Genomic DNA, 15,421 nt, shown 5'->3' with positions numbered 1-15,421 from the left:
GATTAATCAGGAACTGCAGCGTCAGGAAAATCTAAAACAACTTCTTGTTTATTGTTTAATTTAGGAGACTGTTATCAGGCTCTGGCCATGCAGGGCCAGGGGAGCCTCTGCTGGCACAAGGCGCAGGGCTGCCCGCACCAGCCACTTTGGATGGCAGGAGGGAAGGCAAGGGGAGGGCTGCCTGGAGTTCGGGGGCGGTGCTTAGGGGCCCAGCCTGGATAGCCAGGGGCTTTGGGGGAACTGAGGGTGTGTGTGGGGGAGGTGGGGAGCTGCGCCTGAGATCTGGGCTGGGCTGAGTCTTTGGTAGCCTCAGAACAGAGATGAGAAGCGAGGCATGGAGGGGTGGGCTGGGGCAGGTGCAGAAAGGAGGGCGGGCTTTGGCTGCCTCTAGCCACATGGAGGAGCTGTCTTCACTCTCCCGCCTGGGCCCAGATTTCTCTTTGGGGAGGGAGGCCGGGTGTCCTGCCAGCCTAGGGCAGGTGCCGGTCTCCCCGGGCTTCCTTGTCTCCTTGGGGTCAGGGTGATTCTGCCCTTCTGGCACCCACACATGCTTTTTCTGCCCTTAGTGCCCTTGGTGACTTGTGAGTACCTCTTGATTCTGTGAGGGTCACCGGGGTCACAGATATGGAACTGGAGAACGTTGGAACTAGACGGTAGCCTCGGAGATGATCTCATTCTTTTTAGATAGGGAAACTGAGGCACAGGGAGTGGCCAACCCCATCTCAAGTGTCACATTGAAAAGCATTGCAAATACAATGCTTTTGTACTTGCAGTGGTCCAGTGGCTGAGACTCGGAGCTCCCAATGCAGGGGGCCTGGGTTTAATCTCTGGTCAGGGAACTAGATCCTACACGCTGCAACTAAAGATCTTGCCTGCTGCAACGAAGATAGAAGATTCTGCATGCCGCAACTAAAACCTGATGCTGTCAGATAAATAAATATATATATAAATAAATGTTAAAAAAGAGAAAGAAAAGCATTGCAGAGCCTTGGCAAAAAGTCAGGAGTCTGGTTTCTCAGTCCCAGAATCCCCTGCTCCTAGCCCTTGTGGGGCTGTGGTTCAGACAGACCAGTGCTCCCTCTGGTTCAAAGGGGCAGAGATGGGCCCAGCTGGGGAAGGGCTGTCAGTCATCCTGGGGCCGGCCCCAGGTTCTTAGGAGCTGCTCTGCCTTCTGTACACGCACATGCACACACACGCACACACACACCTTGTTTACCAGTGGGGAGTGTGGGTGTGCAGGTTGGGGAGGAGGCTTCAGTGGGGTGGCCCGAGGCCCAGCCATCCAGGGCTGAAGCGGTCTTCCTGTGCTCCCATCGCTGCCCCCACAGTGAGGAGAACCCTGGTTTGTGCCACACTTACTGCTGGGCTTATTTCTTGAGGACGGAAGTAGGAGCAGTGAGCAGGAGAGTCCCCTGGGAGGAAGGTGACTGGAGGGAGAGTAAGAGAAGACAAAGGTCAGAACACCTTCTGATTCCTCGTCCACGCCCTGCGTCACTGCCAGAGCCTACATCAAGCCTGTGTGTTCTCTGCAGGTGGGGATGGAGAGGAAGACAGCCAGCCTCCCCCAAGTGGCTGGATGGGGGCTGTGGACCCGGGGCATGTCACCACCTCTCCTGGATGAAGTGAGGCAGGGAATGGACCGCTTCTGCTGTGAGAAGGGTAGGCAGGATTGGCTGTGGCCGCTGGCCCATCTGTTGACTGGTCCTTTGGCCACCTGCTGGGTGGGCAGTGGGCTGGCAAGGGTCGTAGGAAATAGGGCAGGTCCTTGCTGCTCCGTCTCCAGGCCTTCCTTCTGCTCTCCCTGCTCCAGAGTCCGGGGGCAGGTGGGCCAGGGCCAGCACAGGCCCCCACGCCGGCTGCCTGTGTGCTGGAACCCCGGCAGGGCGCTGGAAGAGCTTAGTGCTCACCGCAGTGAGGTGGCCATTAAGGACCCCATGGTACAGAGGAGGAAACTGAGGCTCAGGGGCGTCACTTGGTTGGTCAGTGGTGGGTCTGGGATTTGAAACCAAAAATACCTAGCTTTGCTGGATCTCACGGTCTTTGAGTCCTGGTTTCTGCTCTGGGCTTTGCCCTAACTGCTGTTCTCTGGGCCCTGGGTCAGGCAGGACTGTGAGTATTCCTGAGGGCTGGGCCATAGCCACAGACTGGAGGGAAGGCTGAGCCTCTGGTCACTCCTTCCACCTGGCAGGGCAGGTTCTCAGGGTTCCGACTGAGGCTTCCCCCCTCCTTAGGAAGGAGGAATCCTTCCTAAGCCAAGAAAGCGAGGGCTCCCTGGCTCTGGGTGGAGGGATCAGGCCCCTGTGTGTGTGCAAAGCACATCAGTGCCTCTCACCCTCTGCACGCAGCTGGTGTGTGCCTTCTGTGCCTTTATCAGGGGATGGCAAGGTGGCATGGGAGCCTGTGTGCATGGGCACAGGCCACTTGAGGCCTGAAGAGTCACCCTTGAGGAGTGAGTTGAAGTAGGGCAGAGGTGAGTTCACTGCACACCCGCTAGTCATAGTGCCAGGTACTTTAAATATATTACCACATTTAACTCTAAAAACAACCCCATGAAATTTGTACTACTACTGTTCCCATTTAACAGATGAGAAAACTGAGGTTTAGAGAGATCAAGGGACATGGAAAGGTCACACAGTTAGTGGAGGGGTTGGCATTCAAACCTAGGAACATCTGCTTCTAGTGGAGGCTGTGTCATTTGTGTGCCACACGAGGAGAGTCTGTGCTGCAACTAGGAAGGAGGAAGTTAGAATTCAGGAAGATGCTGTTGGTGGCTGCTCTGTATTTGGAGGCAAGAGGCCAAGGGTCAAGTGAAGGGTCCCGGTGGGGAAGAGGCTGTTCAGTGGAAGAGGCATTTCTGGAAGTCTAGTGTGCAGCTTAGGGGTGTGTGTCCTTGGCTCTGTCATCTGCTCTGGGTCTTCACCCTCAAACCTGCCTTACCTCCCACCGAGGGGAGGTGTGCGCACTCCTTATACCCCCTTCTCAGGGTAAGGCCTGGAGGTGGGGCCGAAGGAGGCCTCTCAGAAAATGGTCAGGGCCACGTGCCCCATTGGGAGCATCTGGGGATGAGTCTGGAGAGGGGCCTGACTGTGCACTCCTCGAATGCCAGCCTGGAGTGGTGATGTTCTCCAGATTTTGAGCAGAGCCAGGACTGCTGATTGAAGGGGTGGATCTCTGATGGCTGGGAGATGGGTGGTGGCTGTGGGTCCTGCCTGGTGGGGGAGTGGTGAGAGAGCCAGGGCATCTGGGGGCTTCTCCCCTCCTTGTCTCAAGTGCCCATCAGTGCAGGAATGGCAGGGAGGTGGCTTTCCTTGTCTCCCATTCTTTATCCTCCCTTTTCCTGCCTCCAGAATGAGGAGTAGGGGGGCGGGGTGTCTCTGGCCCTCCCAGGCCCCTCCCAGGCCCCTCCCTTGGAGGCTGTAAATATTTTATCTCCACCATCTCTGCTGCTGGAAATTGCTGCTTTTAACACATCCCCTTCCCCCTAAACCCCCTACCCGCGTTTTGCTTGGTACCAACGAACGCTGGAGAAATTCTGCGTGGGGCGCTCGCTCTGTCTCTTCTGCTCGTGCCCAGAGTCCCCTCCAAAAACTCTAATTGCTTTTAAGCTGTGATAGTTGGCAAAAGCAATTTTCTTTACATTACGGAGAAAGGGGGGAAAATCCACTACATTCTCGTCTTCCTTTTTTTTTCCTTTTTGACGCTAACCTTACGTTTTGAATTCCTCCTCACTGCTGCTAAGGTTCTAGGGGAGAAACAGAGTAGAAAGAGATGTGGGCAGGGAGTGCCCTCGGGCAGGGCGTTTTCACCCTGAGCCTCAGTTTCTCTGTTTGCAAGGTGGTCGTATGTTCATTCATTCAACAGACATTCCCTGAGCACATCCTCTGGAAGAGCTTGAGGGCAAGGACCAACTCTGTCTTTGCTGCTGTATGCCCAGCACCCAGCTCAGAGTCTGACACCCAGTAGGTGCTCTGTTAAGACCAGTTGATTGGGTCAGTGGGTCTCTGTGAGCCAGGAAATTTGCCAAGCACTAGGAATGCGCTGGATGAATCAGACGCAGCCCCTGGCCACCAGGGCTCACTGAATGGAGGGGAGCTGCCAAACACACATCGTGACCGTATTACGGAGTTGTAGAAGGTGGATACAGCATGCTTAGAAGCACAGAGCAGGACCGGCCAGGGGAGTCGGGAGAAGTTGGACAGGGGAGAACTTGGGCTGCATCTTGAAGAAGGGGTAGGAGTTTGACAGGTGAACTGGAGCCGAGGAGGAGAGAGTTTCAGACTGGAAATAGCATGTGCAAAGACCAGGGGTGGTCAGTGCTGGAGCTGAGGGTGGGGTCAGGCCAGGGAGGCCTTGGGGCTGCCCAGATGGGCCTGAGTTGCCTGGGAGAGCTTTGCATGGAGGTGGGGAGTTTGGGCTTAGGTGATGGGGACCTCTGGAAGGTTCTGAGCAGAGGACGTGTGGGAATGATCCCTCAACCCTACTCCAAGCTCCACGCAGGTGGTAGTAGGGGAGGAGGGATGCTGGTTGGGAGGCTGATCCTTGGTGAGTCTGTGGGGGAAGGGAGGCTGGAGTGTGAGTCTGAGACAGAAAAGGCAGGGGATGGGAGTGGGGTGAGGGGTAGGGGTGTCCAAATCCTGGTGCTTGTCTCCTCTGCTTGTGCTTTGGTCAGAGGCAGTCAAGGCCTTTCCTGGAGCCTTGGGTGGGGGGCTGCCAGTGTAGCTGGGGAGGCAGGGGTCCAGTTCATAGGCCTCTGTTGCCACGGTCAGTCAGGCTTGCTTTGCTTTCGGTTCCTCGAAGTGTACAGCCCTTCACTGTGTATAAAGCCTGCTCACCTCTGACCCCTCAGGAGATCTTGGAAAGTGTCCCCCAAAGTGGGCGGAGCAGGGAGCTGTTCCCCACAGCCCAGGAGAGGCCAGGTCTGTCCCCGGGTCTCCAGGCAGGTGGAGACAGGGTGGAGATCTGAACCTAGGTCTCAGGGCCCCTCGCCTGCTGCCCGCACCACCTCTGTCATGCCCCCGTCCGCCCCCAGCCCTCTCCTCTCCTCCCCTCCCCAGCCCCATGCTCCTTCCCTGTTTGCAGAGCATGTGGGGCTTTTCAAAAGCATTAATGATAGAAAATAAATTGGAATCGGAGAGGAATCATCGCCGGGCATTCTCGGAGGGCCGCCTCTGCCCTCGCGTCTCTCAGCCATATTGAAGCCGGCAGCCAGACCGGAATATGAATGAGTCGGGCTGGCACTGCTCTTAATCTGTCGGGGAGCCCTCCCTGGCCAGACGGCACTCACCGATGGCAATGCGGCCTCGGTGGCCGCTGGGCTTCTCAGACCAGGACTGATTTCTCTGGGATGGAGTCGCAGTCCATGGCTGTGGAGGAGGGGCAGCGGGCAGCTTGTGCCCAGGTTCCCCCCACGCCCTTGAGTCCCCTGCAGGGGTCACAGCTCTGACTGAGGCCAGCCTAGGGTGGGATCCAGCATCTCTGCCCAGGCCAAGGGGACCTGTATGAAACTTCCAGTGGCTCCTAGGGTCTGGATTCCTCATCTGGATATTCGAGGCCTGCTGTGAGAACCGGGCTTCTCTGATGGCTCAGCAGTAAAGAATCCGCCTGTAGTGCAAGAGACACAAGGGACATAAGTTCGATCCCTGGGTCAAGAAGATCCCCTGGAAGAGGGCATGGCAACCCACTCCAGTATTCTTGCCTGGAGAATCCTCATGGACAGAGAACCTGGCAGGCTACAGTCCATAGGGTCACATAGAGTCAGACACAACTGAACACTCAGTGCTAAGCCCGAGCCTCACCCTTGCATGGCATGACTGAAGTGACTGAGAATACGTGCACGCTGGGAGAACTTGACCCTCTTTGTCCTGTCTCCTCTAGGAAGCCTTCCTTGGTCACTGCCAAGCCTCATACTGAGTTTTCTATATTCAAGGTTCTCATGGCCCCTGGAGCAAGGGTATAAACCTAGTGCCTAAAGGGGACAGACAGGTAATGAGTGGGACAGGCTGGGGATGAAGCAACAGGGAGAGGTGTAGACTGTGGCCGTGTGGCTGTGCGTTCGGGAGCCCGGCCGTGGGTGCTTTCACACCCAGTTCTGCTGAGTAGCCTCTGTTCCACAGCCACACTTGCCAGTCCCTAGCTTGCAGGGAACTCCACGAGGGCAGGCCCTAGTCTCTGCCTCCGCCTGTATCCCCACAGACACTGGCATGGGCTGGGCACCCAGGAAAGTTTCCCAGGAGTTTCAGAGGCTCGAGCAAGCTTCCCATTTAGAGGTGGGGAAACTGAGGCCAGACCTGGGGGTGGGGGCGGTGGAGAGGGCTCCTGTCTTGCTCTAAGCATCCTGTTGTTCCGCTGATCCTCATACCAGGAGTTTTTGCACCTGTCTTATTTTTATTTATTTGTAAAATAATAGCTGCTTAATTTTATCCATTTATTTCTTTTTGGCTGTACTGGGTCTTCATCGCCGCATGTGGGCTTTCTCTAGGCTTCTCCTTGCGGTGGCTTCTCTCGTTGTGGTTCGTGGGCTCTAGAGCTCAGGCTTCAGCAGTCATGGCGCGTGGGCTTAGTTGCCTTGTGGCATGTGGAATCTTCCCAGAAAAAGGGATGAAACCGATGTCTCCTACACTGGCAGGCAGATCCTTAATCAGTGGGCCACCAGGGAAGTCCTGTACCTCTGTTTTAGAGAGGAGGAAACGGAGACTCGGGGTGTCTGGATCCAGGGGCCCTGCAGGCCTGCATATGACTCAGTGTGTTGGGTCCCCAGTGCCAGCTGCCTCTTTCTGGCAGGAGTAGGGGTGCTGAGATGGGCACTGAGTCCCCTGAGGGGGGTGAGCTGCGTTTGTGCCCAGAGTAAACCCAGCCAGGGGCGGGAGGCCTGGGATCCTGGCCCCGATCTGCCACCAACTCCCTGTGTGACCCAGGATAGAGGGCTTGCTCTGTGCCTCAGTTTCCCCATGTCAGGCTGAGAGAGGACCCTGGAGGGATCAGAGACAGTTCAGGGGGCTCCCCTGAGCTCATATGCCCCAGCCTGCCAGCTCCGCTCAGGGCTTCTGTGCAGCCCCTAGGTTCCCTTGATTCCAGTCCAGGACTGTAATGAAACCTCTTATTCCTCTCCTTTCTGGGGTCACTGTCATTTGGGAGGTGGTGACACCCAAGAAGGGCTTGGGCACTGCAGACTTAGTTAGCAGTGTGGGGCAGCCAGGGCAGTCTGCTCCCTATCCCAGGAGGGAAGAGGGGCTCAGGCCAACGACAGGTGGGAAGACTCCCAAATGCAGGAGTGCACACGCAGTGCTGCTTCCCAGGGGGTGCTAGTGGTAAAGAACCTGCCTGCCAATGCAGGAGACATGAGACCTGGGTTCAATCCCTGGGTCAGGAAGACCCCCTGGAGGAGGGCATGGTGACCCGCTCCGGTATTCTTGCCTGGAGGATCCCATGGACAGAGCAGCCTGGATGGCTACAGTCCATAGGGTCACATAGAGTCAGACACAACTGAACACTCAGTGCTAAGCCCGAGCCTCACCCTTGCATGGCCTGGGCCTTCCTTTCATGCGCTCAGAATAGACTCCCAGGGTCTACCTTGAGTAGCCTGGGGGGGTAAGATGAGTACACAGAGGCCCGGAGAGTCTGAGAGTAAGGCTCAGAGTCACCACTCGCTCACCCTCATCTCTGTCCCCATCAGCCTGTGCTCCCCTCCTGCCAGGGCAGTCTTGCTCACCTTGGACAACTCTCATCCCTGCTCGAAGCAGCGTCTACACCTTGGGACTCTTGGAGTGGGCAGTGCCCTGCTTGGGGCCTAGAACCTGCCCTAGCCCCTGCCCTCCAAATCGGGCTGCCCTGCCAGTCATGAATGAACAGGTGGACACCGAGCCCCTGAGACCTCTGTCCTTCAGGGGCCCAGCCTTGCTCCCTTCCTGCTTGATGGTCCTGAGTCTTTTTGGTCTGTGGGTCCTTTGGGGAATCTGATGAAAGCCATGGCCCCAGACCTGAAACAGACATGCTCTCCCCACCCCACACCACGTGCGTAAACTCACGTCGAGTTTTGTGCAGTTTCCGTGCTCACAGACCTCCTAAATTCCCCGTCTCTGGGGACTCTGGTGAAGATCTCTGTTGTCATCGATTCCCAGGGGACATGGTTAATGTGACCCCTCGAGTTGCCCTAGGATGGGAAGCCAGGTATCTGAGTCCCCAGGCCACGCTCTTTCTGCTCCACCCTGTGCCTGCCTGGGGGCTAAGCTTTGTGATAACCCTCTCATTCTTCCCACAAATTTTGGTCCTTGACACCTCCTCTGACTGGAGGGGAGGATAGTATTGGGGGGCAGTGGGTCAGGCTGAGGGCCAGTTCCAGATTTGCCACCTGCTCTTGGCCTCTCCATCTTCCCTGGTGGCTCAGTTGGTAAGGAGTCTGCCTGCAAGGCAGGAGACCTGGGTTCAATCCCTGGGTCAGGAATATCCCCTGGAGAAGGAAGTGGCAACCCACTCCAGGATTCTTGCCTGGAGAATCCCATGGACAGAGGAGCCTGGTGGGCTACATACAGTCCATGGGGTCACAAAGAGTCGGACACGACTGAGTAACTAACACTTTCACTTTTCACTCCCCCCACCCCCTGGCCTTTCCACAAGCCAACTGGCTGTCCTTACGCCCTAACACACACACACACACACACACACACGCACACGCACACACACACACATTCACTGACTCTAGATATAGACATGGCAATACTCAACACCCTGTCCATAGTTCACCTTTGCAGACACACACAAGCCCCTCTCTGAGCACCACGCACCTGCACACACCAGTGCCCTCTGCTTGTAGCACGGGCTCGCCCAGCCTCTCTCCGCACAGAGAAAAGCACCGCAGCTTCCCTGTTGCTTTGTCTTCCCTTCGTTCCCTCCCTCCTTCCCTAGCACAATAGCTCTGTGAGAGCTCAGGGCTGGACCTGCAAAGGCCCCTCCCATGTTGCCCTCACTCCCTAAGGCTCCCTGAGCCTTAGACTAGAGTTATCAAGATCATGATGTTCCAGGGCTTTCTGGTCACCTAGGGGAAACTCCCACCCCAGCCCATGAGGGCCAGAGAGCTGCTGAGGAGCCAATGGCCTTGGCTTTAGCACGACCTGTTTGTATTGCTTGTTGGGCCCCCTTGCCCTGGGCAGAGATGCTGGACCCTACCCCAGGCTGGCCTCAGAGCTGCGTCCTCAGAATAGGGCTTGAGGGGGTGGGGGCACCTGGGCATAAGGGCCCCTCGACCCCTCCTGCGCAGCCACGGACTGTGACTGCATCCCAGAGAAATCAGTCCAGGTTGGAGATGCCCAGTGGCCACTGAGGCCTCATTGCAAACAGCTTTGCTGCCAATGAGTGCCATCTGGCCAGGGAGGGCTCCCCATTGGCCTTGGTTTGGGGCAGTGGAGGTATGGGCTTCACATTCTCCAGCTGAGGTCCTCAAACTGGTCCTATGTAGCCCTACTCCCACCCCATACCAGAGGCTGGGAGTGGGGCTACATAAGCCCCTCACCTTTCAACCACAGCCAATCTGATCAGGTCTGCATTTTATACTGGAGTCTTAGCAGGATTTGAAGGATTAAGCAAACTCTTTATTGAAAATTCAACGACACATTTGTAGGCAATGGAGACTGCGAAAGCCCCCTTGTGCCCCTGCTAAGAAGTGATCCCTATACTGTCTGCATATTGTCTTCCAGCCTTTTGGGGCATAAACGAACAATCTGCTATTTATAAAAATGGGCTCATTCTGAAATAGCATTGTACAGCTTGATTTTTTTTCATATTGTTATACATAGATGTGCCTCCTTCTGTCAAATGGCTGCGTGGCTGCGGAGTGTTCCATAGTATGGATGTGCTGTGTTTTGTTTAAACATTCCCTTACTGATAAACATTTAGGCCATTTCTTTTTTACTCTCACCAGCAATGCTGCTATGAGCATCCTTGAATATTTATATATGAGTGCCTATGCTATCAATTCTGTAGGAGAAGCTCCTAGAAGTGAGATTTCTAGGTTGTAGGGTGTGTGGGTTTAAAATGTTATTCAATCTTCCCAAATTGCCCTTCCAAAGGTTGAGCCAAATCCTCCTCCCTTAGCTGGTCCATGAGTGCTCATTTCTCCACATCCTTGCCAGCACTGGTTGTTATCAATCATTTTAATTTTTCCCAGTCTGAGGGGCAAAAAAATGATATCATGTCGTTTTCATTTGCATTTCCCTGATTGCTAGTGAGATAGAACATCTTTTCATATGTTTATTGGCCAATTTTAGTTCTTCCTCTGTGGGTTTCTAATTCACTGCCAATTTCCCTCTTCTTTTGTCTTTTTTCTTATTGATTTGTAGGGGCTCTTTGTATATTAGTGGTATTTTCTCCCAGTGCCTTTTAACTTGGTTTATAGTGTGTTTGCTGTACAGATGTTTTTACATGTTTATGTAGTTGGATTTATCAAAATTTTCACTTTATGGCTTCTGGATTTAATGTCTGGCATAGAAGGCTTCCCCCACTGCATAAGATTTCATTTCAAATAAGAATTTTATTGCTGAGAAGTCTTTGTAAAGCCCTGGTTTATAGGCTCCTCCTGGCAGCTGCAGCTCTGGCTCTGGGGAAGGGAGGGATGACCCCTTCTGCCCATGCATTTCATCTCTCTGTCTTCCCTCTGCCCTCTGGCATTGGGGTCACAGTTGCTCTTTCTTTAGACCCCCATTTCCTTGTGTGTCTGCCCCCACCCCATTTCTGTGTCTCTACTGTTTTCCCATCCCCAGCTGGTTCCCCACTGAGCAGAGGAATTGGGATGTGAGACGGCACTGGGGCAGCCCTCAGTGGGTTGGGACAGGATGATGGCTGTTAAGGAAAGTGTCCCTCTCATCTTCTACCTGCCAGCCCAGCCCCCTGTCAAAGGGCTGGGAGGACAACCCCTGGTCCATTTCTCTCTCTTGGAGAAAGTCTTTTCCTGTTGGGAGGCCGAGGGCAGGCTCTGAGCTAACCTGCATCCCTCCTCCACCAGGAGGCCTCCCAAGATATCTCCTCCTTCCTCCCCTTCCACAGCCCTGGGCCTGGCCCCTACCTTCTGTTCTCACTGTCCTCTGTCTTGCCATGTCCTGCCTCCTCAGCACTGAGCAACCTTGGGTCCACCTGGCCACCTCTCAGGGTCTCGGTTTCCACCTGTTTGGAATTGGTCATGGGAGTGTGTACCAGCTGCTGGGAGGCATGGCCCATGGGGGATGCAGCAGAGTTGGTGGGTCTTTCAAGCCAAACTCTAGAAGGTGTCCCCTCTTGTCTCTCAGTACTACCCCCTCCAAAAACCCCACTGCAGTAGAGAATCTGCGTGCGCTGACAGAGTTGAAATCTACGAGTGTGATGGCTGGTGTCTAGGGCTCACTTGTTCTCTGCTCCACCCAGGCCCAGTGTTATGGCCAGCTCATGCAAGGTGCCAGGAAAGCAAGAATGAACAAGGAAAGAGTGGACAATGCAAGAGGAGGCTGAGCCTGGGGCAGGAGGAGGGCAGTCAGGGCACCAGCTTTCTTTGAACTCCTCCTGTGTAATAACATGCTTTTCTCATGGTTGCTTATCTCTGGGGATTGGATGTGCTAATGGGGAACACCCTATGACCTCCTGGAGGTGAGGGCCCCAGGTGGGCTCGCTACTGCACCACACTGGAGGCCTCTGTGTGGGAGCTGTCAGGGGGCTTGCACTGAGGGAGCAGTTGGGAGACAAGCTGGGGACAGCTGGAGGTCTCTGATGCCTGGCTCGGAAGCATGTAACTCAAACCCCCACGATAACCTTCCCTGGGCTCCTGCAGTCCCTTGAACCTCTGTTCCACCCCCCTCCCTCTGACCATGATGGCCTGTTTCCTCTCTGAGCTTCTGGCAGGCGGGGGCAGTATCCTTCACATCTCTATATCCCAGTCACCAAGCACGGAGTACCTGCTCAGCAAAAACAGAATGAATGAATGAGAGAAAACCCTGGGATATTGGGTTGAGGGTTTAGGTCTGGGGAAGAGGAGACCTGAGTTCTGGGCCTAATTTTTTGTCTGACTTGCTGGGTTGACCCTGACCTTCATTGGACCTCAGTCTCCCCGTCTGTACAATGGGTGTGGGTCTTTCAAACTCTGTGATTCTGTGACTGGTACAGTCACATGTCTCTCTCTGTCTCTTACACACACACACATACATGCATATACACACACCAGTATCATTCTCTTTGATCACAGTGTTTGCTGAACACTTACTGGGTTCTAGTCCCCCACAGTACTGAAGCTACTTTGGCAGCATCCTGAAGTAGCTGTTTGCATGAAACTCTCATGTTGCTCAGGGCATGTGTTAGTTTTGTTGGACACACGGGCATCTGATTTCCAGGGCTCCCTGGGCTCCACTCAAGGGCCAAGGAGCCAGGAGGGCAGGTCAGAAGCAGCCCCCACCCTCGACCTCTTCCATGGTCCCCATCACCCCCTGTGGCCCTGAGGCCTGCAGCTGGGATCTCATGTTCTTTCTAGGACTTGGCACACAGGCAGCCCCCACCCCTGTCCCCCATGTCCAGCAGAGCTTCTGGCTCCCACTGCATGTCCTCCCCTGCCCCAAATCATTGTCACACTCTGCCTTTGGTCCCATTTCCATAGCAACTCCTTGTGATGCCACCGAGGAGAGTGGGAGCTTCCGGAAGATTTGGGGAGAAGGGAGCGGGAGGCCCATTCATTATTGTGGAACGGGGCAGCTGGGTGCTCAGAGCAGAGCTGTGGGCATGGTTTGCCCTGCCAGCTCAGGTGGAGCTGGGCTCAGGGCTGCCAGCCAGGTGGTCTGGAGGCCTGCCCAGAATGGGGCTGCCTGGGCTGGCCTGGGCCTTGCTGATTTGTGCCAATCTACTGGGAGGCAGCTTGGGCAGCCACTCAGGGTGCCCCTGCCTGGATAGGCCTGGCTTGGAGGACCCAGGCCTGAAGAATGGCCCAGCCTCTGGCCAGCCCTCTGACCCGGGCTGGCAGCACTACATCTGGTCCTGTCCTCCAGGGTCAGCAGCCACTGGGAGGCACCCTTGGGATCTGCTGGCAGCAGGGAGTGTAATTTGGGGCTGGTGACCTGTGGAGCTAGGCAGGTCCTCTCTTACTGGGTTCACACTGCTGTGGTTCTGTTGTCAGGATGGGAAAGTCCAGGTGTGCCCATTTCTCTGCCTCCTTCTTGGAGGAGACGTTTGCAGCCCAGGAAACAAGAAGGCTTGCCTCCAGAGAGTTCCTCCATATTCACCTGCCATGTAGCTAGGAATTCCACTTTTGCATCTTAGACTTGATGGAATGTTGACTTTGGAACGGACTCAGAGGCCTTTGCCATCTTCTGCTCACGTTATGATAACCACCCCTGAGTTGCATTCATCCACGCTTACATCCATCCTGTCTGGAAGGCCTTGTGAGTCCCCCGAGGGTCCAGGCCTGTGTTGTACAGTGCCATACGGGGAAATTAAGAAGAAAAGGGGAGGCTGGCCTGGCCCGTCAGAGAAGAAGGGAACTGCTAACCCTCCTGAGGGCTGCCGGCAGCCAGGCCCTGTGAGATGCTGGCTGTCTGTGTTTCCCTGTCACCACTGCAGTTATAGCCACCTCTGGGTGCCACCTGCGCTTGCATTTTCTTAGTCCTTGTCTTTGTGTTGACTCACATTTGAAGGTGGATTACCCAGTGCTCCCCACGCCACACATCCGTAAAATCACAGCTGTGATATGCTTGTCATTGGAAAAATAAACACCTATGAAAATAAAATTGTTTGCATACCACCTAGAATCCCCTTATGCACCCCTGTGGCACGTCTCCCACACTTTGAGAAACACTGATTGGATTGGAACCTCTTGGCAATAGCTCAGAAAGGGACTTGGGTCTTTTTCTTAAAGGATGAGATGGTTAGAGAGCATCACCGATTCAATGGACATGAACTTGGGCAAACTCCGGGAGATAGTGAGGGACAGGGAGGCCTGGCGTGCTGCAGTTCATGGGGTCACAGAGTCGGATATGTCTTAGTGACTGAACAATGACTGAGAGGTTGAGGAAACCGAGGCTGGGAGAGAGAGCTGGACCCAGGGCCATGCAGGCAGTGACTGAGAGAGCTGGGAGCCGACCTTTCTCCTTGGACTTGCAGCCCCAGGCCTGTGTCTTGGGGCCTCGCCAAGAGTATATGACTCCCTAGTGTTGACCCCACTCATGGAGGGTGGGGGGACTGGGACCCGAGCTGCCCTGGGAGAATATTTGGTGAAGAAGTAAACCAGGAGAGGCAGGGGAAGGAAGGGAGGGAGAGGGCATCCTTGGGAACCAGGAAGCCGGGGCTCAGGCCCAGGGAGAGGCACCCTGGGGCTTTGCAGCACCCGCTCTCAGGGACCAACCTGGGCCTGCCTCCTGGAGCCAGGCTGGGAAGGAAGGCAGTCCCTGATACCGGCTGGGCACCTACATGGCCCAGCTCGTGCATCTCTTGTCTCCTTTTATCTTCCCAGCAGCCCTGGCTGGAGAGATGGTATGCCCATTTTATGGATGAAAGGAGTGAGGCTCAGAGACTTGACTTTCCCCAGGTTGCAGAGCCGGGGGGCGGGGGAGGCATATCCTCACACCCGCCTCTCTGCCTGCTGCCAGGAACCCCACCACTCCGAGAGCCCCACCGCCAGAGCTGGTGGCCTGGAGGGTATGTGAGTGCCAGTGAGCGGGAGTGCCAGTGACATGTGAGTGTGTCAGAGACTGAGTGCAATGTGTACAGGTGAAAGCACGTGTGTATGTATAAGTGCAAGTGTGCAAAGGAGTGAGAACACGTGCGAGTGTGTATGTGAGTGTGTCAACAAGAGGGAGAGAGTCTGGGTGTGAGATGTAAATGTGTACAGGTGAAAGCACGTGTGTGTGTAAGTGCAAGTGTGCAAAGGAGTGAGAACATGTGCGAGTGTATGTGAGTGTGTCAACAAGAGAGAGAGAGTCTGGGTGTGAGATGTAAATGTGTACAGGTGAAAGCACGTGTGTGTGTAAGCACAAGTGTGCAAAGGAGTGAGAACACGTGCGAGTGTATGTGAGTGTGTCAACAAGAGGGGGAGAGAGTCTGGGTGTGAGATGTATGAGTGTTAATTGCCCAGCCTAGTGGGATCAGACCCTCTGTGTGCATGGGCCCCCACTGCCCCTCAGAACCGTTCCGTGCTGCCCCCGCTCTGGCTGATGGTTTGACTTTTTCTCCCACAGCCTCCTGCCCTCACAGGCCCTGAGGCCCCTGAGCCCACAGGCAGAGAGAGAGATCGCCAGGCCCCCTCCCAGCTACACTCCCTACAAGCCCGCCTGACCTGAGGTAAGAGGCTGCTCTGGGCCTGGGAGGTGCGGCTGGGCCATGGGGGTGGATGTGGTGTCCCCGAGGGAGAGGCTGTGGGGAGGCCATCACGGGGGGTTCCCATCTCCCACCTCGGCCTAACGCAAGTCCAGGAGGGTTGCTGTGG

The 15,421-nt window shown here is 55.3% G+C and overlaps 1 protein-coding gene across 2 annotated transcripts in view; it reads left to right on the top strand.

Annotated features, from left to right (window-relative positions):
- LINGO1 (leucine rich repeat and Ig domain containing 1) overlaps positions 1 to 15,421 on the top strand; it is a 214,037-nt gene that overhangs the window by 10,722 nt on the left and 187,894 nt on the right. For both annotated transcript variants that reach the window (XM_069558876.1, XM_069558874.1), the window contains exon 2: positions 15,174 to 15,276. The gene's annotated coding sequence lies outside the window, so the exon portion shown is untranslated. The remainder of the gene's footprint in view (positions 1 to 15,173; positions 15,277 to 15,421) is intronic.

This window comes from Ovis canadensis, chromosome 18 (genome assembly GCF_042477335.2).
Source record: "Ovis canadensis isolate MfBH-ARS-UI-01 breed Bighorn chromosome 18, ARS-UI_OviCan_v2, whole genome shotgun sequence".
Taxonomy (NCBI): Eukaryota; Metazoa; Chordata; class Mammalia; order Artiodactyla; family Bovidae; genus Ovis; species Ovis canadensis.
This window is presented reverse-complemented; position numbering and strand designations above follow the sequence as displayed.